Source organism: Mixophyes fleayi, chromosome 3, assembly GCF_038048845.1.
Source record: "Mixophyes fleayi isolate aMixFle1 chromosome 3, aMixFle1.hap1, whole genome shotgun sequence".
In the NCBI taxonomy this organism is placed as follows: Eukaryota; Metazoa; Chordata; class Amphibia; order Anura; family Limnodynastidae; genus Mixophyes; species Mixophyes fleayi.
In genome coordinates, this window is record NC_134404.1 from 89,427,018 (window position 1) to 89,452,366 (window position 25,349).

General features: G+C 38.6%; 1 long non-coding RNA gene across 1 annotated transcript in view; it reads right to left on the minus strand.

The window, feature by feature from the left end:
• Positions 1-24,770, minus strand: part of LOC142142706 (uncharacterized) — a 77,870-nt gene extending 53,100 nt beyond the window's left edge. The window contains exons 1-2 of the long non-coding RNA XR_012689293.1: positions 24,608-24,770; positions 17,803-17,848 (exon numbers count right to left, since the gene is read on the minus strand). This is a non-coding gene — a long non-coding RNA (uncharacterized LOC142142706). The remainder of the gene's footprint in view (positions 1-17,802; positions 17,849-24,607) is intronic.
• Between the last annotated feature and the right edge of the window lie 579 nt (positions 24,771-25,349).

The following is a 25,349-nucleotide window of genomic DNA, read 5'->3' on the forward strand; positions in this document are numbered from 1 at the left end:
ATTCAAATTCTTAAGATGTCTCTCCCTTTACACTTTGTTTTACCTATGCCCCTGCACCATCTTCTCCTTTGTCCCTCTCACTTAACCCCCTGCACCACCTTTTCCGCTGGCTCTCACACATCTTTCTGTACCACCTACTCCCCTGGCTCTCTCACACGTCTTCCTGCACCCGCTACCCCCCGGCTCTCTCACTCCTCTTCCTGCACCCCCTGCCACCCTGGCTCTCTCACCCCCTCTCCCAGCGCCCCCTTCCCCTTTGGCTCTCTCACCCCCTCTCCCAGCGCCCCTTCCCCTCTGGCTCTCTCACCCCCTCTCCCAGGAATCGTCTCCCCCAACCAAGAGGTATTGTTTCTGTAGGCTATTGGAAATGGAAGCATATCAACAGCAACAGAGGACAATGCAGATCAAAACCAAATAAACATAGAGAAATAAACATAGCTAGGAATAGGAGATGCACAAACAAAACCCTGTGTGCATGTGTGCAAATGCTAGGAGCTTAGGAAATAAAATCCTAAAACTAATTGCAATAATGACAAGAGATGATCTGGATTTTGTGGCTATTATGGAGTCATGGGGCAATGAAAATCATGATTGGAACATAGCTATACCGGGATATACTTTATTTAGGATGGATAGAGTGGAAAGAATCGGAGGAGGAGGGTAGCAATGTATGTGCAAATAAGCATAAATACTACTTTAATACAAAGTATTGAAGAAAAAGCTGAGGCCATTTGAGTGACCATAGAAACCGGGGAGAAGACTATTCTTTGTACTGGGGTGATCTATCGACCACCAGGTCAATAAGAGGAACTGGATAGGAACTAATTGCAGAACATCAATAAAATGTCATTAAAAGGAGAAGTAATATTTTAGGGCAGCACGGTGGCTTAGTGGTTAGCACTTCTGCCTCCCGACCATGGCCTTATCTGTGTGGAGTGTGTATGTTCTCCCCGTGTTTGCGTGGGTTTACTCCGGGTGCTCCGGTTTCCTCCCACACTCCAAAAACATACTGGTAGGTTAATTGGCTGCTATTAAAATTGCCCTTAGTCTGTCTGTGTCTGTGTATGTTAGGGGATTTAGACTGTTAGCTCCAATGGGGCAGGGACTGATGTGAATAACTTCTCTGTACAGCGCTGCAGAATTAGTGGCGCTATATAAATAGATGATGTTGATGATGTAATAATCATGGGAGACTTTATTCTACCGGGTGTGACCTGGGAGGGGTCTTTTGTAAGTGCCACTAGATTCTGAACTCCTTGCAGGGAGCATCCCTCAAGCAAATAATGAGGGAGCCCACTTGCAAAGATGCAATATTAAACTTAACACTTACAAGTGCTGAAAGAATATCTAATGCAAATGTGAGAGAAAACCTACGATCCAGTGACCATCAGGAGAGATGGTTTGGTATAAAGACAGAGAACGACTTATACCACACAAAAACAAGATGTTACATTTTAGGAAAGCTGACTTTGTATAGGTGGGAAAATTTGTAAGTGAATCTTTGACAGATTAGAAGAACTTGAAAGGTGTGTAGGAGAGGTGGGAAACATTAAAAAGTGCAATACTAAAAGCAACAGACCTTTGTATCAAAAGGGCTAGGAAGAGCACAAGGAAAAGGAAGCCAGTGTAGTTTGCAAAAGAAGCAGCAAGTATTGTGAAAGCAAAAAAGATGGCCTTTAGCAAATAGAAGTAGACTCAGAATAATGAAGACAAAGTGGAAAATTTATCAAGCTGCGGGTTTGAAAAGTGGAGATGTTGCCTATTGCAACCAGATTCCAGTTATGATCTATTTAGTACATTCTAAAATAAAAAGACAGCTAGAATCTGATTGGTTGCTATAGGCAACATCTCCACGTTTTCAAATCCGCAGCTTGACAAATTTATCCCAAAGAGGTGCATCTTGTTAGACAGAAGGAAGTTAAGAAGATAATCAGATGTGCAAAGGCACAAGCTGAAGAGTAAATGGCCCAGTAGGTAAGTAAAGGTCGCAAAACTTGTTTTTTTAGATATATAAGTGAAAGGAGGAATAATAGGAATAAAGACAGAGAGTGAGGGGTATATTTACTAAACTGCGGGTTTGAAAAAGTGGAGATGTTGAATATAGCAACCAATCACAACCAAAAAACGCAGTTTAGTAAATATATCCTTCCTATGTACGAGATACTCTAGACATACTGAGCAAGATACAGAACATAACCATACAAGAGAATATGTGGTTGTGTACATGCGATGTCGAGGCCCTTTACACTAGCATAGAACACACGAAAGGGCTATTGGCTGCAAAATACTTCCTAGAAACCAAAACAAGAAATGTACATAATCAATTCATATTGCAACTTTTGGAATTTGTTCTAACAAACAATTATTTCACATATGATGATAAATTCTTCTTGCAGGTGAGAGGAACGGCCATGGGGACAACATGTGCCCCGACATACGCAAATCTGTACATGGGATGGTGGGAAAATCAAGTGGTATTCAATGGAGAAAATGATATGATAGAATTTATTAATCATCTGAATAATAATGATCTAAATTTAAGACTTACATATGATATTAATTCAGCGAAGGTAACTTTCTTGGATTTAACAATTTTTGTGACGGAACAAAAAGAATTATCAACGGATATGTATAGAAAGGAGACCGCAACTAATAGCATCTTACATGCATCAAGTTCACATCATCCAAGTACAATTAAAAGCATTCCAAAAGGAGAGTTTCTTCGGACAAAGAGAAATTGTGGGAATTTAGACATCTTTGACAAAAGAGCCAATGAACTTCGTAATAGATTGTCTAAAAGAGGATATAGCCACAATCTAATTAAAAAAGCATATAGAGAAACCAAAAACTTGTCAAGGGAGTCTTTAATATTTCAAAAAAAAAAACAACGACAATCGAAATCTATCGATACCACGATTAGATTTATAAGCACATTTAACAATCAATGGTATGAAATACAAACCATTCTACAAAAATACAGTTTTATTTTACAGTCAGATTCTGATCTTGAGGAAACATTAGGCGTTTGGATATCAACATGTTGGCGTAGGTCAAAAAATATACGGGACTTGTTTGTACATAGTCATTTTCAGGAAAAATCCAAACAATCGTCAATTCAGACCACACTAACTGGATTCTATCCTTGCGGCACATGTAAAGCCTGCAAGTATATGAAAAAAACTAAATATTTCACAGATAAATTTAATAATCGTCATGAAATCAGAAATTTCATAAATTGTAATTCACAGGGTGTCATATATTGTCTATCTTGCCCATGTGGATTGAGATATATTGGCATGACCACTAGACTTTTTAAACAACGACTTTTAGAACACATTGGCAATATTCGGAATGCGAAAGAAGATGTGAGTAAAATGAGGACTCTAACATCAGTGGCACGCCACTTTTTACGAGTCCATAATAATGACCCCAAACTATTAACAGCTTTTGGTATGCTGAAGGTCAGTTTGGATATCAGAGGAGGAGACATAAAACAAATACTGCTAAAACAAGAAGCTAAGATGATTTTTCTCATGGATACAATCGATCCGAAAGGTTTAAATGAGAATAATAATTATACAATCTTCCTATAAGTATTTTATTTAATCTCGGATTCTTGACTGATATAAACCGTTTACAAGTCTTCAACCACATATGTCAGATAGTCCAAGATCATTGATCTTATATTATTCTTGAACCATATAATATAAACAATTGAAACCTCCACTCATGATAATTTTATCACAACCAATTTTATTTAACAATTATTCACAATTTGGATATACATTTTTTCCAAAGCATAATTGATACTCAACTCCACATCCTTAATTGGTTTCCACTTATTCAATCTGGCATAGAAAATATTTTTCTTTGCCCTTAGTTGAACACATCACATGGGGTCTTACTTGTTAATTTCTTTTTCCTCTCGTATTATTGTGAAATATATACAATGTTTTATTTTTTCACCAATTATTTATGTTTCTTGTATTTTACAGTAACTACCCAACTATCCTATGCACGTTCACAGACAATTTATGACTTTAATAAATCCATACTTACCTCCTAATATCACTAAGTAGTTTTAATATATATATTATCAAGAGTTGAACACATCATGTAATGGAGGATTCTTTTCCATAATATAATAAAAATAATTGGTCATCTATCATACTAAACTGTATTAGCAGCTACAATTAATCTGCATACAAATTATATCTGTGAGATATCCATAATCCCTATTAGCTAATCTTTAGAATTGTAGTCCGTTCAGAGGACATCTGTTTACAACATGTTACCATGACTACCACGTATTGACGGGACATGGCACCCGCCCTACCATTTTAGAATGTCCTATGAGAAGGGTCATCGTCATAGAGCTAGAATATTGCAGGACCCCATACAACAAAAATAATTGGTCATTTGTCATGCTTAACTGTATTAGCAGCTATAATTAATCTGCATATAAATCATATTTGCGAGATATCCATAATCCTTATTGGCTAATCTTTAGAAGTGCAGTCCGTTCAGAGGACATTTGTTTACAAAATGTTACTATGACAACTACGTATTGACGGGACACGTCACCCACCCTACTATTTTAGATTGTCCTATGAGAAGGCTCATTGCCATAGAGCTATAATAACGCAGGACCCTATTGGAGAACATCCACTAAATTGACTCGTATATTACGAGACCCGAGATAGGCAGCCAACCACATCAATCTGAATTCTCGCCACATGATTGGAAATAATCCTCACGTGACATCCACGTAGCCCCATACTGACAGTATAAAAGAGCTGTCAGTCGCGTCCTCCGCTAGCCACGACTAAGCACACATAGCAAAACGCGCGTCGGCGTTTCGCTGGATGCTCTTCACTACCTATTTACAAATCCTCAGATCCTTTTAATGCTCCTATTAGACCCAAAGTTAGATGGAGATTACATTAGGTAGCCAGCAATACACCTTATAAAGATCTGTGTAAATTACCTGCTAGACTACCGTGCCTCATAGATCCCTTGATAGCTAGACAGCTTAGGGCAATATCTAGTCAGCCAGGAGGGAAGTTTATTAACCAATGGCTAATTATAGAGACTTTTGATTATACCCTTTGATCATTTACTAATATTATCAAAACCAGACGTGGTGAGATAATTGATCTACCGGGCAAATTTATATTGTTATACACACTAATAGGATCCAGTACAAGGAAGTAATTATTGACCTATGGGATGAAGTGGAGCATCCAGCGAACTCTTAAGTACACATCACGTTTTAACTTTGTTCATTTCATTTTATATTTCGCTGATATGTCAGTAATAAAAGTTACGTTTTAAGTGTTCCATACTCCTTTCAAGATTTAGAGCATTTGTGCACCTATGAAGCCCTTCTTTTATTAAACTTTCATCTGCCTCTCCAAGGAATGGTAGCACCCCGTACTTAATAAAATATAATAATCCAAACTACACGGGATATGCTCTATCATTAGTGCGACTTATATAGGCCCATCTTTTTCCCCGTCCTTTTACCCTTTGAAATATTGTAGTAAATATACCCCCAAGAGTCTTGTTGAGGGAAATAAGTAATAATGCCACTATATATGTCATTGGTACGGCCTCATCTAGAATACTGTGTTCAGTTCTGGAGGCCAAATCTCGGAAGGATATAAATATATTAGAAACTGTACAAAAAAGTGCAACTAAAATGGTACATGGGCTACAGCACAAAACTTACCTGGAAAGACTAAAAGATCTCAATATGTATAGTTTGGAGCAGAGAAGGGAAAGGGGGGACATGATAGAAGCTTTCAAATATAATACTTTTCTTCCTTTGAAGAATGTTTGCTTCCTGTACCTTGTACCCTTGATATAACACAAGGACATGCACTGAGACTGGAGGGAAGTAGGTTCAGAGGAAATTTCAGGAAAAACTACTTTACAGAAAGGGTAGTGGATAAGTGGAATAGCCTCCCATCAGAGGGGGCAGAGGTTAATACAGTAGAGCCAGTTTAAACATGCTAGACATAAGGGTATTCTTACAAAGAACAAAGGATCAAATAGGGTTTGATGTTAACATAGGTTAAAAAAAGAACAACCTAGATGGGCCAAGCGGTTCTTAGCTGCCATCAAATTCTATGTTGCTTCTAACTTCTAACCTTAATCTCAGTAAGAAATTAAAACAATACATTTAATCAAAGAAAGAGACATTGATCGGTAATAACATATCTGCAGTTATTTCAAATCCTTCAATACGAAGGACAATACAAATGGGGGTGAGCCCCCACAGCTAACAATTGCCAGTGGGAGCCATGGAGGTGGTGGGACTTAATGAATCCATCGCGTTGGGGTGGGATTACATCATCTAGCTCTGCCCCTTTCCAGCCGCTAGACTACAGACAATTGTAAAGAGCCAGGGTATGGGGGGTAGGGCACTGGAAACAACTAATTCCCCAATTCTTGCACTCACATACTCTGATCATCAGAGAATAAACCCTCCACTGCAGAAATCATTAAGAAATTCAGGGACTGGGGAGGGGTTTTGTAAAACCCATCCTGGCTCCAAGAAGTTATTGGGACCCCTCATTTGAAAGATTATAGCCCCCTCTTTCAAATTATGTACTCACCAGAGCCTACACTACAGAAAGCATTAATAAATCCAGAGATGGGGGGGGGGGGGTTCTAATGCCCAATCCCAATCCTGACTTCAATAAAAAGAGGTGCATGTTGTCTAGTTTTATAATTGGTATGCCTTGTTAGGTTTACATATTAATCATATGCATTGTATGCGTTTAATTTAAGACAGTGCAAACTAGCAAAATAAACAAACAACCAAACAACACAATAATTTTCAAGCACAGATTTTATTATGAAAGGGACGGTGGATTGATGACAAAGCAAGAACCACAAAGTCTTTCTTAATGATGGTTAGAATAAAAATACACATTTGGTTTTAGTTTGCTTTTTACTGGGAATGCAGAAGAGTAAACACTTTTTGCCCATTTTGGGTAGATTGCTTATACCTCCTCACACAGGCCTTCTTCTGAAATAAATAAGATATAATTTGTGTGGTTACTGCATAAACAAATTACTAATATTGATGATGGAATGTGGCCAGCCTAAAAAGTGCCAACACCGTGGAGAGAAAAGCCTAGCAGGGGTTAGAGAACTGTAACAAGCTATAACAAACAAATCTGAAAATAAAGCAGGAAGGATCTGGCGGCTGCAGGTGAAAGCTCAGGGGGACGCCTGTTACCCATCACTGACTGACCCTGTTTGATCTTCCATTTGCAGACATCAGAATCTTTACAAATAAGTGTCCCACTTTTCTCCCTTCTCTTTTCCTGTAGAGATAGGACAGTGGACGGGCATCACTGGGCTCCGCCCTAAATTCTGCTACGGGGCTAAATGTTGCTGTGTCTACTGGAGATCTGTAATTAACACTGTTATATTGAAAGTAATAGGCAGCTACTTTGCACACTTGTTTCAAAACCAGTAACAAGATACTTTAGTATAGAACATCACATATTCCATAATCAGATTCTCTCCTACTCTAGGCCTCATTAAGAGCTAGGAGCAAATCCAACTAAAGGACACGAATCTGCACTTGGACAATCTATGTTGAGGTGCAAGGGTTGCTAATGTAATTTATGCTTTGCATGTATGTGATATACTGCCCACTGTTGCACAGAGCATACAAATATGGGGCATTGCCAACTTTGGTTCCAACTTTCTGGGTTTCAATTAGACTTTTTTCTGAGCACATTTGTGCTCAGAAGGTAAAGGAAAAAGACGCACTCACATAGCTATAATTGAACTCGATGCATCTCGAAAGGCGACCAATATAAAAACAGTAGTACGTTTGCCAGGTGTATGTCAGACATAACTAGCTCCAACTCTAAGTCAAGCGTACTGATTCCAACTCTAAATACTGTGTATGATGTGGAGGGTAAGCTGTAATTCTTAATAAAGACCCCTCTCTGTATATACAGTATTCTGTGTTGGGAAACATTACTTTAATTTTTACACAGCATCTTACTTGTGTATTGCAACTTATTGCACTTTTTAATACACTCACTGTACATATACTCTACTTCTCTGTTGTACATTAATATTTACACTGTACATTTCTACTGTTTTTTGTTATAATTTTGTCTAAATTACATGTAAAATACAATAAGATTTTTTTAAATCAAACAGTACAGTTTATTCATAAAAGAATTATTTTCAAAATATCAAGTAAAATGAAAATATTTAAAAATACAACTAGCACAATAATAAAAAAAAATAATGATGTAGCTCAATTCTTCAGCTGTAAATGAAAAAAATAAAATAAATATATATATATATATATATTTATTTATATACACACATACATATGTAGAGAAAATCTGGCACAAATGGGCCAGAAAGGCCTCAGGTGCTGATGGTATCCCGGTAGAGGTCTATAAAAAGTTTAGACAGTTTTTTATACCCAGACTCACAGATAATTTTGATATTTCAAAATATGGGACTCTACTCCCCCTCCTCCCCCTCTATTTCTGCGGCCTTTAGAAAAATGACCCTTAAAACAGGTAAGGATGTTTTATGTCCGGAATCGTACCACTCCATAGGCCTGAGTCATTAAGGTGAACAAAACATAAAAATAAGAGTAAATTTGCACCTTGACAAAACAATCTTGCATTGGAGCGGGAGGTAAATTTAAAATGTGGAGACAGATTTATAGTTTGGATAGGGCATGTTCTAGATCAACTTTAAATTTCAGTGTAAAAATAAAGCTATAAAGTATTTGTGTGCTACATGAAAAAGCAGCCAGTATTTAACTTACATGCAAAATAAGAAACCAATTTGCACCCCTTCCATTGTAGCATGGTTTGTCCAGGAGCAAACCTATTCCTTTCTTTGCTTTGTTCTCCTTAAGGACTCAGGCCCCATATCTTTAATTACCACAGATGTCAAAATACTAGCTAAAGTTCAATCCATTAGACTTAATAAGATAATCACTAAGGATGTCCGCCCGGACCAAACAGGATTTATGCCTGCATAATCTATTACCAATATTCGACATCTATAAGAAGTCTGATGAAGGGGCAGAGGTTGTGTCCTTGGATGCTGCCAAGGATTTTGACTCCGTTGAATGGGAATATCTGTGGCAAGTACTGGCTCATTTTAGTTTGGGGGATAGTTTCATCCACTGTGTAAAGTTACTTTACTCTGCACCAGCTTACAGAATATGTCTTAATGGATACAAATGCCCTGTTTGGTCTAGGAAGAGGAACTTGATAGAGCTGTCCCTTGTCACCTGTCCTTTTCACTCTGACTATAGAGCCACTCACCTGCCTCATACGCTCTCGCCCAATTAGGAGCCTTCCGATGGGGAACATCATAGTATTGTACGCAGACATATAACTATTTTGGCAGATCCTGAGCATTCCATGACTAACAGTCTCAGGGCGGTGGGTGAGTGTGGAAATTTTTCTGGCCTCAGAATAAACTGGACGAAATCAAATATATTCCTTTAGGCTGAATGGGCCCAAATGGATTTAATGTCATTCACTGTTGTAGATGAGCAAGTTCAAACATTTGGGCTTATGGGTTACCAGAGTTAGCCATAATTAAGTTAAATTCAATATTGACCTGCTGACTGAGTAAATTAAAATTAATGTAATTCTTGGTAAAAGTGACTTGGGGAATTAACTTGGTTAATTAAAATGGTTATACAGCCAACACATTTATACCCGATACAATACTTCCCAATTTATTTGCTGAACAGGGTATTTCAAAATATTTATGCGCACATTTGGCTTAGGGACTCACCAGTGTCACCTCTGAAATACTTTCAGGGTGAGCAAATGGACCCATCCTTAGGAGCAATGCAGGAACTTCTAGCAGGTCAAATCATCCAAAGCTCCTATTATAAGTCTGGTCAGTAGATGTTCGACAGGATTCAAATACACCATTCCGGTTTAACAATGGGCTCTGGGAATTGTCTAAGCTCACCAGGGATGTAACATGATGAAAAGTGGGGATTCTCAATACCCAACTCATTTTTTGAGACTGTGCCATGATCTTAGTTTCCAATTTGTTGAGGATACTGCTCTTCTTGCATTGCCCCTTCCTGACACTCTCTGGCACATGATTTGGAGCTGCCCAATTGTGTATGTATTTTGGGAAGATGTGTGGAAGTGTATTTGGTCAACAGTTGCAGTATCCCCTTGTCATTTGCCATAAGATATTTAGCAAACACTATTTAAATATATATTTAATATAACAACATTCACTTAGGTCATTCTTGTCAGATGTTTGATGGCATCCAAGACACCTAGTATGTACTAGTATATTTAATTGAATTGTCCTTGTTAATGTATGGAAACATGAAAGATTTCTTAACAATAGTAGAAAAGCTTTACATAAATCTCAAAGTTTGGTCTTACAGATACAAGTATACATTCCATGAAGATGATGATATTGATTAAGGAGTTTTTGTTCTAGTTATTACTTGCATTACAGTAACACTTAACTGTATTGTTGTTGCTGGTTTATTTGTAGAGGAACAGAGTTTGCCAAGTCAATTTAACACTATTCTTCCCAGTTTATATTTGTTGGGGTTATCTATGTAGTTACGTGTGGCTGTAGGTTTTCTTTGGTTGTATGTGTAACTGACAACTTTCAATAAAAAAATACCCGGATTAAAAAGAAAATATATATTTGATGTTAATAATGATAATAGTACTTACCAGCAAAATGTGTGGAGGGAAATCTATGTTAATTTCTAATAAAAACATAGATAGACGATGTATAGACTTTGGTGAACAATGAAGACAATGCTTGTGGCCAAACAGGGCAGCACAGGCTTGGCTGTCAGCCTTACATCATTGTTTCACAATCACAATCATGTGATGCCCTCTTTGAAAGGAAATGCATTCTACTTCAATCACTTTTGGATGATGATGTTAAAAACTGGAATTCCCAGGGGGTAGTCCAACCCCTTTAGGTCCATTATATTTCTTCTATTACTACTGATATCACACACTCTCTAGGGAGCTTGGACCCAGTATACAATATTGTAAGTTGCTATAATGATACCTTTAACATACACCATAATTAGAGTATGATTTGGTCTTTTGGTCTTATCCATTAAAAAGGTGAAATGGTAAAACTGATTAGTGATTCTTTGTAGGACTGAATACAAATATGAGCACTTTTAGTCCACTTTCTAGTGTTTTTGGTGCCATAAAATGATCTTACCGAGTCACACAGTCTATGTAGCAGGTAAGTCTGTGTTTGAATGGTAATACCACAGAGTGAGAGCAGTAGAGTCAAATGGTCTATATAGCAGGTAAGTCTGTGTTTGAATGGTAATACCACAGAATCAGATCAGTACAGTCACATGGTCTATGTAGCAGGTGAGATTTATTGTGTGGTGATGTGTTCTTACAGATTGACTAGATTAACCTAACTGTTAAGAGAGAATAAACAGTCCATGGTATGCTCTGGTCTCATAATGATTCTGAGGGCTACTTGTGAGGCTACTGTAAGCTATCATATGTCCCACCCTTGACCTAGGGAGCCATCTAAAACATTAAACTGCCCCTGTTGGTCCATGGCACTGGACTAAACTGATTATATTTATGCTAATATAAAGCACTATCATACTGTATAAATATGCATAGCAGTTGTCTGATTTAATGATGAAAAACTAGGAATTGGAGTTCTGTTCCACAGTCATTGAAGAACTGCCAGGTCTATTTTTATTCATGTCGTCTAGACAATATCTTTATAGCTTTCTAAATATTTAAATGTGGTGGGTTCTTGAGTACAGATAAATTAATATGGACATTTTAAAATTTACTTCATTTGTGGCAGTCTAATGTATAAAAAGGGAAAAGATAATCTGCTAGGCTTTTTAAGAAGTTCTTATTTTGTATGCAATATTTAAAAGTATGCTTTCAAGAATAGGAATTAGGTTAGAAGAATTTATACAGAGGAGACTGACCACTTTAATGTGAGTTATTTCTGATATTAAGGCTAATATGTGGCCCATTTGAAGGTAACAGAGCCGCACATGTGACCCTTGAAGTTAATCAAGTTGCCCATCACTGTCGTAGAGCATACATTTTAATGTGTTTGTATAGAAAGAATGCTGGACTGTAGAGGAGAATCAATAGATTGGTTTTAGCTAGAAAGGAGCAAAGATGTGGTGACATTTTGCACAAATTGAATTTTACAGCTTATCAGACCATGGGAAAACTTCTGTTAGCAAAACATGCAAAATTTTACGAGGAGTTTACGGAATCAGGCAAATATTCCGTGGAGCAGTTGTTTATCTCTAATTTCGGGCTTAATATGAAATGTTTGTTCTGAACTTCAAAATTGAGTTCTAAAGGAAAATTAGAATTTCATCACGAGATGTATGTCTTTCATAAAAAAAAAAAAAGGGAAAAGTGAAAACATTGCAAACATATTCTTTACTATACTTCAATAAGCTCTTAACATTTTGAATAAACTCAATTTGACACACTGGTTACTTGTCAAATATGCAGTGATCCATTCAAGTACTCATAATTTGCTTCTGATAAAATGTTATCTGCTGTTCCAGTTCAGTTTTTGTAATGAGTGCTATTATTATAATTAAGCGTAAACAAAAAAGCTTGTAAATTGCCTTTTACTCATTTCATTCCTCTTGATTGTGTAATGAGCTTACAATGGAAGTGATAGACGTTTCAGTGAAAAAAACAGGTTTCTCTATAAAGTCAGATGTGCCAGATTGATGTAAGTTTTCATTTTAATATATTAAGTATATAGTTAATGAGTGCTGGAGAACTTAAAACTTTGCACAAATAAATCCACTTCACAAACGCAAAAGAGAAAGTCCATCACTGTCTTGGCCACAAAACCAGATGAGTACCTTTCCTCTGGTACCTTTCCATGGGTATAAGACAGCAAGGTACTGCTGCGTATGAAGGGCATCAATGTCTCTCACCCTCTACTTGCTGAGTGCAGTGGAGGAACTACCATTGGTGCAGCAGGTGCGGTGCGCCGGATCCTATAGAGATAATGGGGCCCGTTGCACGGGGAACTAGCGAGCTGTGGGCCCCGGTTCCCTCCTCTCTGCTTCCGTGCACCGAGGCCCACAGCTAACTAGTTACGCCTCTGACTGAGTGCTAATATTTAATATATTCAATCATAGCCTGTACAAAACTTGCTTAATGAGTGTCAGTAATAGAGAGTAAAGATTATATAAAGATCATCTGTATTAAATATACTCCCATTTATGCTTAGGTCTAACTGGTAGATCATCATTATCATCATCATCCCCATTTATTTATATAGCGCCACTTATTCCGCAGTGCTGTACAGAGAACTCACTCACGTCAGTCCCTACCCCATTGGAGCTACAGTCTAAATTCCCTAAAACACACACAGACACACACACAGACACAGACTAGGGTCAATTTTGGATAGCAGCCAATTAACCTACTAGTATGTTTTTGGAGTGTGGCCTCCAGGGGCCTCCATTCCCTTAATCCGGCCCTGACCAGACTTACTTACAACCCCAAACACTAAAACCTAGAACAACAAGTGTCCCATTGTACAATATTAGGGGAGTTAAGGGGTAGAGTCTCAGGAGTTGCTGTGTGCTCTGGTAGGGTAAACATGAATATAACAATTTCCTCTTCTGCAACACAATCTGCTATGTTACTGCTGAGGCCAGCGACATCCAGTTAACAGACTCTGAACCACTGAGTGCACCAAGTGCAGGGTGTAACCATACCCGACGATCTTTGAGTGTTAGTCCAGTTGTGTACTGATAAGTAGCAATTGACCTCCTGTTGCTCATACCAGGCTGAGAACAAGTGATATTGGTAGGAAAAAGACAAACTAGTAATACAGAAAAAATACTAAAGCTACTTTGAAAGCCAAGTATTCAGTAGAGAAAAAGGGTACATTGGCACATTTCATTTTCTCCAGGCTAATCAGAAAATGAAAAGTACTGTGCCTGCCAAAAAATGGACAGTTTGAGTCTGTGACCTCCTTTGATAATAGCATAATTATTTAATTCTATGCGATTGATATATTGACAAGTGCAGGGCTGGTTTTAGATAAAATGGGGAACTTGCCAGAAATGATGGTAGGGTACTCCTACATGATGAACAATGGACCCTCACCTCTTAATTGCCTTATTGACATTGATATTGCACAGACTGCCACATTGCACTTGCAACATTTCAAGCTATATCATTCAAACCCCACTACAAATACCACCCATTGCATAGATACCCCCATTTTTCTGTTTGTTGGTTTTTTTTTTAACTAGCCTAATGTATTTGGAGAGGGGGTGCATTGATGCATCAAAAATGCCCATCACTGCCTCCTTTCCTTCAGCGCTTCATAGAGTGGTCCTGCTATATGCTCACTGCACCACAGCTGGCTGCACAGCATCTTCCAGGTTCAACTTCAGTTCAGTAATCAGCTGCTTTGGACGCAATTACAGTGTGAACAGGCCTCAAAACATTTGCCCAAAGAAACCTAGGAACCTTCATATGCTGTGATATAAGTTTGTTAAAACGTTAGGATACCCCGAATTCTGAGACATATCTGGTGTATTGAGTCATATTTTACTGTCATGGTGTGTCAAGTCAATAGCACCTTCTTATGTGCGTGTGACTAAATTTATTATATAGGTGCTCCCATCTAGGTAGTCCCAGTGATGTGACAGTGTGTGCTCGGGTATATGTCTGTGTCATTAGGAACAGCTCGCTTTAAACCCCTTTACACTATTAATGAGGAACAGGTTATGTTAGTATTTGTGCACTATTATTATGTCTAATCTACTGGTACGGAGTCTGCTTACTTGCTTGTGATCTAACCCAGGCATATTATATATTTTTTTGTATCATTTATTCCTGCTCGAACCTCTGCCTATATATAGTATTCATCTTTCATAATTTTGTACAGTTAGCTGCTGCCTAGTGATGGCCTTTCTGGGGCCATGACCCCTGGGTTCCCAGCAGTGAAGTCCATCACTATCTTGCAAGGATACCTAAACACTAGCAGCACAGTGGGTTCACACCTAACACTATTAATGACACCAAGTCTAATATATGGAGCCATAGCATGTTCCAATACTAATATGCAGAGCCATACCTGGTGTCAAGACTAATATGCAGAGCCATACCTGGTGTCAAGACTACTATGCAGAGCCATACCTGGTGTCAAGACTAATATGCAGAGCCATACCTGGTGTCAAGACTACTATGCAGAGCCATACCTGGTGTCAAGACTACTATGCAGAGCCATACCTGGTGTCAAGACTAATATGGAGAGCCATACCTGGTGTCAAGACTAATATGCAGAGCCATACCTGGTGTCAAGACTAATATGCAAAGCCATACCTGGTGTCAAGACTAATAAGCAGAGCCATACCTGGTGTCAAGACTACTATGCAGAGCCATACCTGGTGTCAAGACTAATATGGAGAGCCATACCTGGTGTCAAGACTAATATGCAGAGCCATACCTGGTGTCAAGACTAATATGCAGAGCCATACCTGGTGTCAAGACTAATATGCAGAGCCATACCTGGTGTCAAGACTAATATGGAGAGCCATACCTGGTGTCAAGACTAATATGCAGAGCCATACCTGGTGTCAAGACTACTATGCAGAGCCATACCTGGTGTCAAGACTACTATGCAGAGCCATACCTGGTGTCAAGACTACTATGCAGAGCCATACCTGGTGCCAAGACTAATATGCAGAGCCATACCTGGTGTCAAGACTAATATGCAGAGCCATACCTGGTGTCAAGACTACTATGCAGAGCCATACCTGGTGTCAAGACTACTATGCAGAGCCATACCTGGTGTCAAGACTACTATGCAGAGCCATACCTGGTGCCAAGGCTAATATGGAGAGCCATATTCAATGTCAGTGTTTGATAAATTATGTAAGCAAGATTTTGGGCACTAAAATAACTAGGCACACATACTGTAGATATGAGCAACATTTTCAAAACATACCCCAACCGCACAATGTAATTAATTAACCATTGGCATCCCAACTGTATTCATGGCATATAAATTCTGCAAATTGCACATTTAGTAATAAAGTGTACAATGTTATTCCATGATATGGCATTAGCAAAGGCAGAACTTGAAATTTTATCATAGGCACTTCGCACTCTGAGAAATGGTCAGTTCCGCAGTAAAACTCGATTTGGGTGCACTTTAGTCAACTCTAGAACCCCATAGTATAATATAGGATAGATTTCTGAAAGCTAGTCGTAGAGTTTGTATAAAACAAAATTGTGTGGACTACCAGCACTTATTCTGTATCGTTTACAACTGGTTGGACAATAATATTTAATAATTACAAAATCTGTTCATGGTAGAGATTACCTTAAGTCTTATTTTAATGAAAAACAAAACTTACAAAAATACAATATGCATATTTGTAGCAAAAAAAAAAAAAAAGACTTGATCAACTTGGTAGCAATTAAACAATTACAGGTTATCTGCAGAAAACCTGATTTATCTGCAGTACATATGTCAACCTAAAATATAGGTAGGCACTGGTAGAGATTGCAAAAGTGCAAGCATAGAACATTTAAGTCATTGCATTATGGATGATGCATGTAATATAGTCTAATGCATGCAAGATGCACCGTGATAGAAACACACAGCCTTACATGAAGAGCTCTAGAGAGGGGGATATGGGTTTCCAGTTATTCCACTCTGTTTCAAACCAACTTTCTATAAATCTAAATTCAGGTTAAGATATCATATTTAATGAATCTTCAAGAGCTAAAGTACATCTACAATTACTTGCCATGGGAGTGATTCAATGAGTATGTCTGTGGTCGTGCTTGGCATAGCTTGGGAGTGTGCAGGGGAAGTAACAGTAAACAGCGCTGGATTACTGCCAGGTAACATTTAGAAGATCAGAACTGTATTACTGAATCACATTACATATGAAAAGATAGAAGGATTAATTAAGGAGGGTGGTCAGTTTTTATATTTACAACCTTCTGTTCTGCAGCCATATAAATTCTAAAGATGCCAAATAATTGTGAAAACTAGAGAAATATTGCTGAATTTGTTTTATTTTTCAGGCTATTGTCTGCAAAACAAGGTCAAAGGCATTTGAAAACATTGACTCATAAAAGAAAAATATAAGTAAAACAAATCAGACAAGCCGACAGTACAGATAATTGTGTGAAATATACTATTGTACTAAAAGCGCCTTCTCTTAGAGAGTTGTTGCAGTTTTACATCAGAGGAAGCGTTTGATAAAGACATTCAACCTGACAGCAAGACATACTTTATTGGTCATGGTGTGATGAAAGCAGGTTTATGTGATGCAAAGAAAATATTAACAGTGGACTACATTCAATATATACAGTGAGAATTACATTTAAATTGCAAATTAATCAAAATAAATATTTGTGTTTATTTTGGCATAGTATAGCACTGGCTTTTCTTGAATGTCAGAATACCTAAAAAAAATTATATTGTAAGTTACTATTTAAAACCTGTTTTGCAATCTTAGCCTCATCTGACGTTGGACAATAATGATATGCTCTCTCAAAGTGGGTTCTTTATAGATAATAATTGTATGTTAAACATGCCAACACTGTCGCATTCAGTGAGTAACTCCTGGTTAATTTTCTGATTAATCAGAGCTTTATCACATGTAAGGGAAAGAAATACAACAGAGCCGGCCTTCTTCTACAGCATAAAAAAATGTTTTTTTGTTTGTTTTTTAATCAAATGGTAACATGTGTTATCTAAATAAAAACATACACTTACCTTGGTCTTTAGCATTGTCCCACCTGCTATCCACCACATACAGGCGCTCTGTAATAAAGAACAGATGCTGTGGTCACTATGGGGGTATTCAATTTGACCGCGTTATTCTAGGAATAATACGGCTCGCACAGTATTACTGTTACTACTGTAATTTTAACACAGATTATTGCTCGCAGCTCACAGGGCTGCGAGCAAAAATCAGCGTTAAAATGACCGTACTAACGGTAATACTGTGCACTATTACCTTAGTAATGGTAATAGTGCGCAGGCCGCGTTATTCTCCCATATAACGCGGTCAATTGAATTGGGCACTATGAATGATCTCTTGCATAGAAAACAATAGAATGAATATATATTATAATGCAGAGCTAATTGTTTGTTATTTTACAGTTTGCCTACAGCATATATAAAGGCGTTTGTAGAAACTAAATATGGATTGGAGTATAGTAGTGTGTGTCTTATCATAAAGGAGAATGCCACTAAACATAAAGCTTCCCCATTTAGAATGCTCAGCAGTGGTAGATATTCAGTGGGGGCAGCTCCCCCAGGACACTTTCCCCTGAAGCAGTGGCAGGACTGCAATCTTGTCATCCCTGCAAGTCCTGGAGAGAAGGAGTTATTGGGTAAAATTCAAGGATTGCCAATTAAGTGTGCACGGAAAGTTACCCAGTCATATGCCCAGCAATAAGCATGAAAGTAATAATATCAGCAGTAATGACCAGTAATAAGTCAACAGTAATGTAAAGTAACATTCCAGCAGTTTGAATATCCAATGATATATATGCACAATGATAATGCCCAGTAATATTCCCTGCAAATTAATGCTTAGAAATATTTCAATCAATGACAATGGTGAGTAATATGCCCAGTTATAAACACAATAGTAGTGTTGCCAGTATATGAGAACAGTAATAATGGTCACTAATATTCCTAATAACAGAGTAGTGACAATGCCCAGTAATATTTCCAGTCTATAGTAGTAGACTAACAGTAACATACAGTATTATCCTCACAGTAATTCCCAGTAACATGTTAGTAGTACTAATGCCCAGTAGATTGTCAAAATGAATGTCCAATAATATTTCAACAAAAATATTCAGCAATTATAATACCCTGTTAAATGCTGGCAGTAGTAGTGCCAAGTAAAATGCAAGTAGTAATTCCCAATAATGTTTACAGTAGAAATACCCAGTAAGATCTCATCATTGAAGTCCAGTATTATGTAAGCAGTATTAATGCCCACCAATATGTTGTCAGTATGATGCTTGGTGATATGCCAATATTAATGCACACAAATATTGCAGCAATATTAATGCCCAGTATTATGTCAGCAGTAATTCTCAACAATGCTAGCAATAATAGGATTCTGATCAGTACTATGTTAGCAGTTGTGATGACCTGTGATATGCTGGCAGTAATTCCCATCAATATGGGCAGCACAGTGGCTAAGTGGTTAGCACCTCTGCCTTACAGCGCTGGGGTCATGAGTTCAATTCCCAACCATGGCCTTATCTGTGTGGAGTTTGTATTTTCTCCCTGTGTTTGCGTGGCTTTCCTCCAGGTGCTCCAGTCTCCTCCCACACTCCAAAAACATACTAGTAGGTTAATTGGCTGCTATCAAAATTGACCCTAGTCTCTCTCTCCCTCTCTCTCTCTCTCTCTATGTGTGTGTGTTAGGGAATTTAGACTGTAAGCCCCAATGGGGCAGGGACTTATGTGAATGAGTTCTCTGTACAGCAGTGCGGAATCAGTGGCGCTATATAAATAAATGGGGATGGTGATGATGATCAATATGCCAATAATAGTAGCACAATAATACGCCAAGTCTAATACCTAGAAATATGTCAGCAGTCATACCCAAATTGTACAGCAGTCTTACCTCATATTTAAATCCCAATCTGTGAGTCTGATAATCATATGGGGTGAAATGAAATCCAAGCTGCTACTCAATGGAAGCAGAGACCTCCCTTTTAAATTAGAACAATAACATTCAAATTATCGTCTTCATCTTAGAGAAATATAAAATGTATTTTATCCTATACATATGGAGAATAAAATAAGTAATTGTAGCAAACTGTGTCAAATCTATATTAATTTATCTGCCAGCATGAATAAATCCAGAACAGTATGCTGTAGTTTATGTGATATTTATCTTAAATGTACAGTTTTATATTCAGTATGCTACTGAGGGAAAAAGTGTCTTGAAGGCAACATGACTGAAAAGAATATCAGTTTATTGGCTCAGGAAAGAAGAAGTTATCAAATATTCATTTTAATATCATGCATTTTCCCAGCAAATAAAATGTTTAAAGATTATGCCAAAACTTAGCAAAACTCACTATAGTGATGGTGTAAGAGTTATGGTCCAGGGATGGAGCAGAACGGGGTGCGGTGGGACCATAATGGTCTGCAAGCAAAGTGTTGTAACACTTTTTCTACATTACATTTCCTTACTTGTTCCTGTTCGCTATAGACCATTAATCACATGTGGCTAGCGGTGAACGAATTGGGCACTGCTAACCCAATGAGTTAGTATTGAAAAAAACCTAAATGTGACCTAAACAGACTGTGTCCACCTTTCTACAACACATTTGTGAGCAAACTTTGCCCCAGTCCTGCTCCATGGCATCTACATAAATATTGTGGGGGGGTTGGTGTGGGGACTACGATTGCTCACCAGACAAGAGCTAAAAAGGAGCACCATAGTTTCAAAGAGGAAAATGCTCTGTTTCAAACACAGCTGCTCCTTTTTTAAGCAATGGTTCTGGTTCAAACTTTATTTTTATATCCAAAAAAATGATGAAGAGCATAAAATAAATGGGCACCCTAATTGGAAATTATTGTGAAGCTCTCTTCTTTAATGTACTGCCCCCTCTGATGTTGTCATTGACACCTCTCAGTGACTGAATATATGGTCCCAGCAATAGGACCCAGAAGAGACATACCAGGAACAGCTCCTTAGTAACATAAGGCTGGTATGAGCTGAAGGGCGCAGAAGCATGAAGAGGACAGCAGTGGCAACTGAGATAGGAGAGCTGAACCACAGAAGAGGCGCCCCCAACTGGAGGGTCTGGAAAACACGGAGACGCCAGAGAGAAGCAGCAGGGAGATGGCAAACATCTAACACAGTTCCCCCCTGCCAACGAAAGCTGTGGGATTAAGATAAGGCCCTCCGGGCAGCCATCTTTCAAGCCCACACCTGCACTCTTTCCTTTCTTACACTTGGGCTTAAGGCCCTGGGCATTTTTGGGCACTTGGCCCATTTGGCAATAGTGAGCACAAGTCCCTGTGATATTAGGGGTGAAGGTTGAGGATACTTGATTGGGATCATTTATTTAATATTCAGGTTTAGCCTGTGGAGCAAATTAAATTCAGGATTAGTCTGTGGTCTCCTGTAATTGTTAAGAGTAACTGGTGGCAAATAATTCAGACACTAGGCATGTGAGTTTGAATTGGCATTAGGGCTGTAACTTTTAGGTGGTAACCCTCATAGCGAGACTGTGCCCGGTTTGTTCCCTTGTATGGTTTATAAGTAGCCATTTGTGTGGTGGTCACTTGAAGGTATTGTACTGTACAGTATTGTGTGTATTTGCTTTGAGTAATTCCTGTCTAGGATCCAGAAGTCAGGCCCTCATTAAAGATCGGCTTCCAGCATCCCTATTCACTGTCTGCAATTTTTGTCATTAGTGTCTGTGAACTGTGGAGTTTGAGTTAGGGTAGTACACAACACCTTGTGCTAAGAGTTTAGAGCTGCGCAACATCTGGTCACATAGTGAGATTGGTAGGACCAGGGTGCTGTCTTGTGTTATTGTAGCTAGTACTAGTCTGGGAAGTAAATATTAGCCTGGTAGTCAGCATTGTGGGTGGGCTGACTTGTGTCGCCCCAGTTTATAGGCGCCGATCCCAGAAATGCAGACAACCATCAAGAGGAGGCAACAAATAACCGGTGAGTATCATCTTTCCGTTTTGTCTCTTCCGCTTTGTGGGGCCCTCACTAGTACATTGGTGAGTTGAATATTCAGCTGGGATACTTTCCTGTCCCGAATATCCGTAGTCCGCATTCAGGCCCAGATCAAATGTCAGCAATCAAAGTAGAATGAAATGTCTCTTCTCCTCATCGTCACCTCAGACACCCCGTTTCCTTTCACTCTGTATCTCTGTCCTTCAATAATTTGTTATGGTTCCTTCCTTGACTGACATGGTTTGGAGTTGTAATTAGGAGTTTATGCGACCGGTAGGTGAACCAATCGAGGACAAGATAGGACATCTGTGTGCGTCTGTCATTCCCCACAGGCATTACTACATCATATTACTCCCTCTCCGAATTATATACAAGGCTCTCATTGATTCTCCATCTATGTCTGTTATTTATTTTTTTTTAAGTTTTATTTTTGCAAGGTCATGATAACAACAAAGAGCGATTGACAGAGTGAATACAATTAGTAAAAGTAGACAGAAAGTAACAAAGTCAACGACCAGCGTAGAACGTATGAAACGCTAAGTCAACCGAACTTTTAAATTTAGTAGTTACGAGTGACCCAAAGTTTTTGTAGAAAGAGGAAAGAAAGAAAGGGAGTGTATAGAGGGAGAAACAAGCGAGAGAAGAGGGAGAAGAAGAAGGAGGGTAAGAAGTGACTAGATCTATTGCAAAGAAAGAGAAGTCTAGGAAAGGAATGAGGTTTTAGAACAGGGTTATGTAAAAAGTGGGCACACCTGAAAGAAGGATAGCCATGGGTCCCAAAACCTAGTGAAGGCTCTCGAAGAGTTCTGAATAATACTGGTCATATTCTCCATCCGTTGAGTCTGCCAAAAGGGAAAAAATCCTTTACTTTATCAATATAGTTGGTAAAACTCCACCCACTTTCATCTTAAACCTCACTCATTATGTGGCCGGTGAATTGGAATGTCCTATCAAATTTAGGACAGTTGGGAAGTATGCTGATCTGTGAATTTTTTTCCCCGTAACTGCAGGATTCATGGGACTCTCCCTCTGTAGTGTTGGAACACATGCAGAGTTAGCCATGCTCTTACAATCAATAGGTTAAATGAGTTGGTGGAAAATACACAGTCACAGGGCCATTACCAAGTTCGTAGATCATTTTTACATATCTTCAGAGGTACCAGACATAAGCTTCTGTCTATACCATATTTGGCAACTTTTTAGTTTCCCCCTCTCCGAGTTCCCATGGAGGGAGTGTGGATAGAGGGGTCGGGACTTGGCAAAGTGCATCATTTTAGCCCCGCTCCATGACACTTTCGTGTCATTTATAGTGGGGATGGGGCCAAAATGACGCAATTCCACAAGAATCGCATTATGGAGGCTCTAATCCTTCCTACTTCACTAGGAAATGGACAGATGCGGGAGGATGTTCTACTCTCCCGGGAAGCCTACTCGGAATTTGGGAGTCTGCCGGACATTCCTTGGAGAATCAGCAAATATGGTCTAAACGCATTACATTTTAGCTGCCCCATGCTCCAGGAGAAGTTAATCCCTTCCTCACATGTGGCCAGGGCCGGCGGAACACGTTAAGCGGGATAAGCAAGGCGGGGGCGCCAAGACTGAAAAAATTAGAAAAAAAAAAAAAACAGAGGCACAAGCGACCTCCTCCCCCTCCCCTCTGCTCTCTTCTCATTGACAGTTTCGGTCGTGAAGTCATCATGTCCCGACACTGGCAGTGAAGAACGGTGCAGCACACAGAGACAGCAAGAAGAGAAGGAGACAGAAGACAAGAAGAGAAGAGAAGAGAAAAGAAGAAAAGGTGGTCATAGAAAGGTAAGTAAATAAAGGAGGGGGACAGTATTGGGGGGAAAGGAGGGGAACAGTATGTGGGGAAAAAGGAGGGGGACAGCAATTTTGATAAAGGAGGGAAGCAGCAGTGTGGATGAGAAGGCGGCAGCAGTGGTATGAGCAGAGGGTACAGTGTGATAAAGGTGCACAGTATGATGATGAAGGGGCACAGTGGGATCAAAAGGGCTCACAGTATGATGAATAAGGGGGCACAAAAATGTAAAATCTCATTCCAAAGAATACATATTCTTCGGTTATATTATTCATATAGCAATTAATGTATGTTTTATTTATTTGTACTACTCTCTTTAGTAAAGTGCATTATACAGGTTGTATTGAAAGAAAAAAGCATTATTGAACAAATAATTTATAAAAGAGGAGGGCGCAAAATTATTTTTTGCAGGGGTCGCCGGATATGTTAGCACCGGCCCTGCATGTGTCAGACCTCCACCCTGCCACAACAGGAAATCACACTGAGCAATGCTATTCAACCACTATAATAAGCATTAAATATACAAACATGGCCCATGAAATGAAGATAATCGCAGACTGGACCGTTGTACTTCTATGAACAGAAGGTATGTGCAGGGATCAGATGCTGTATTCATTCACACAACACATTAACTTCCTCCTTCCAGTCCACAGAGGTTTGAATCCTCTAGACATCATAGTGCTGAAATTCCTTTCTCTCCTGCTCCAGAACCAATGCGCAAGGTGACATGGTGGATGGAGAGCACAAAGTAAGGAGAGATTAATTCAAGGTGGTTTGAGGACTTTAACTTCTTATAATGCTTTTAAATCACTTTGCTGAATATTATAAACTATTGAATATTAGATGTTTACATCAAGAAAGTCACCATCCGCCTGCATTCATAGTACACAAACTGTGCAATTTAAGCTCTTCTACCAACTACTGCATATGTTTTTATTTTTACAGAATTTCCCTTTGTGTTCAGTCTCATAATTATGCTTTTATGTCAGAATTGTCTAAAACTTCTCCAATAAGTAAAACAGTACTTACTCTGTCTGTCAATGATTGTCCTTTCATGCTGAGACTCTTACTCAGCAGGCAAACATTAGCAATCAAGAGATCAGTCTGCTGGCTCCTGTTCTATTGTACAAAGTGTATCACATGATATTTCAGGAGATCCAGGTTTCCAACTTAGATCTTTCCAATCAGACTGCACTGTAATTTAAAGGAAACTAGCATCAGCTTATATTGTAATTTAAAATACATTTCTGGTTGGAATCTTTCTGTTATGTAACAATAATAGTTTGTGAAATGGTCGTGTTTTTGTTAACTGTGCAGTGTTACATGCAAATGATCCTTTTCTTTGCAAAAGGTATTTTTCCTAACAGCTTCCTTAATAAATCTCAGTTGTATCTCAGCATGACGAATGGACACCTAGGGCTTATGTGATGATCAGCCATGAATACATAGAGCTAGTGAATCAAACGATTGTAGAGAAGAAACAGTGTGCATATTGTGTAGTATCAGACAGCTCAACTGTTTTAATCTTTTACAAAATGTGTTTTACACTTGTGATACATGTCTGTATAGTTGCTATTTTTCTATACAGTTTAAACCCACATTTTATTTCTAGATTATTGAAATGAGTGAAAGGAGTGAAAAGCTATGAACTTAACGCACAAAAATCTCCTGAGTGTAATTAAAACAATCCAAAGGTCCTATCGTTCTCATGGTTCATTTAAGCCATAGAGGAAACTAAAATTAGCAGTTCGTTTGACGAAAAATACA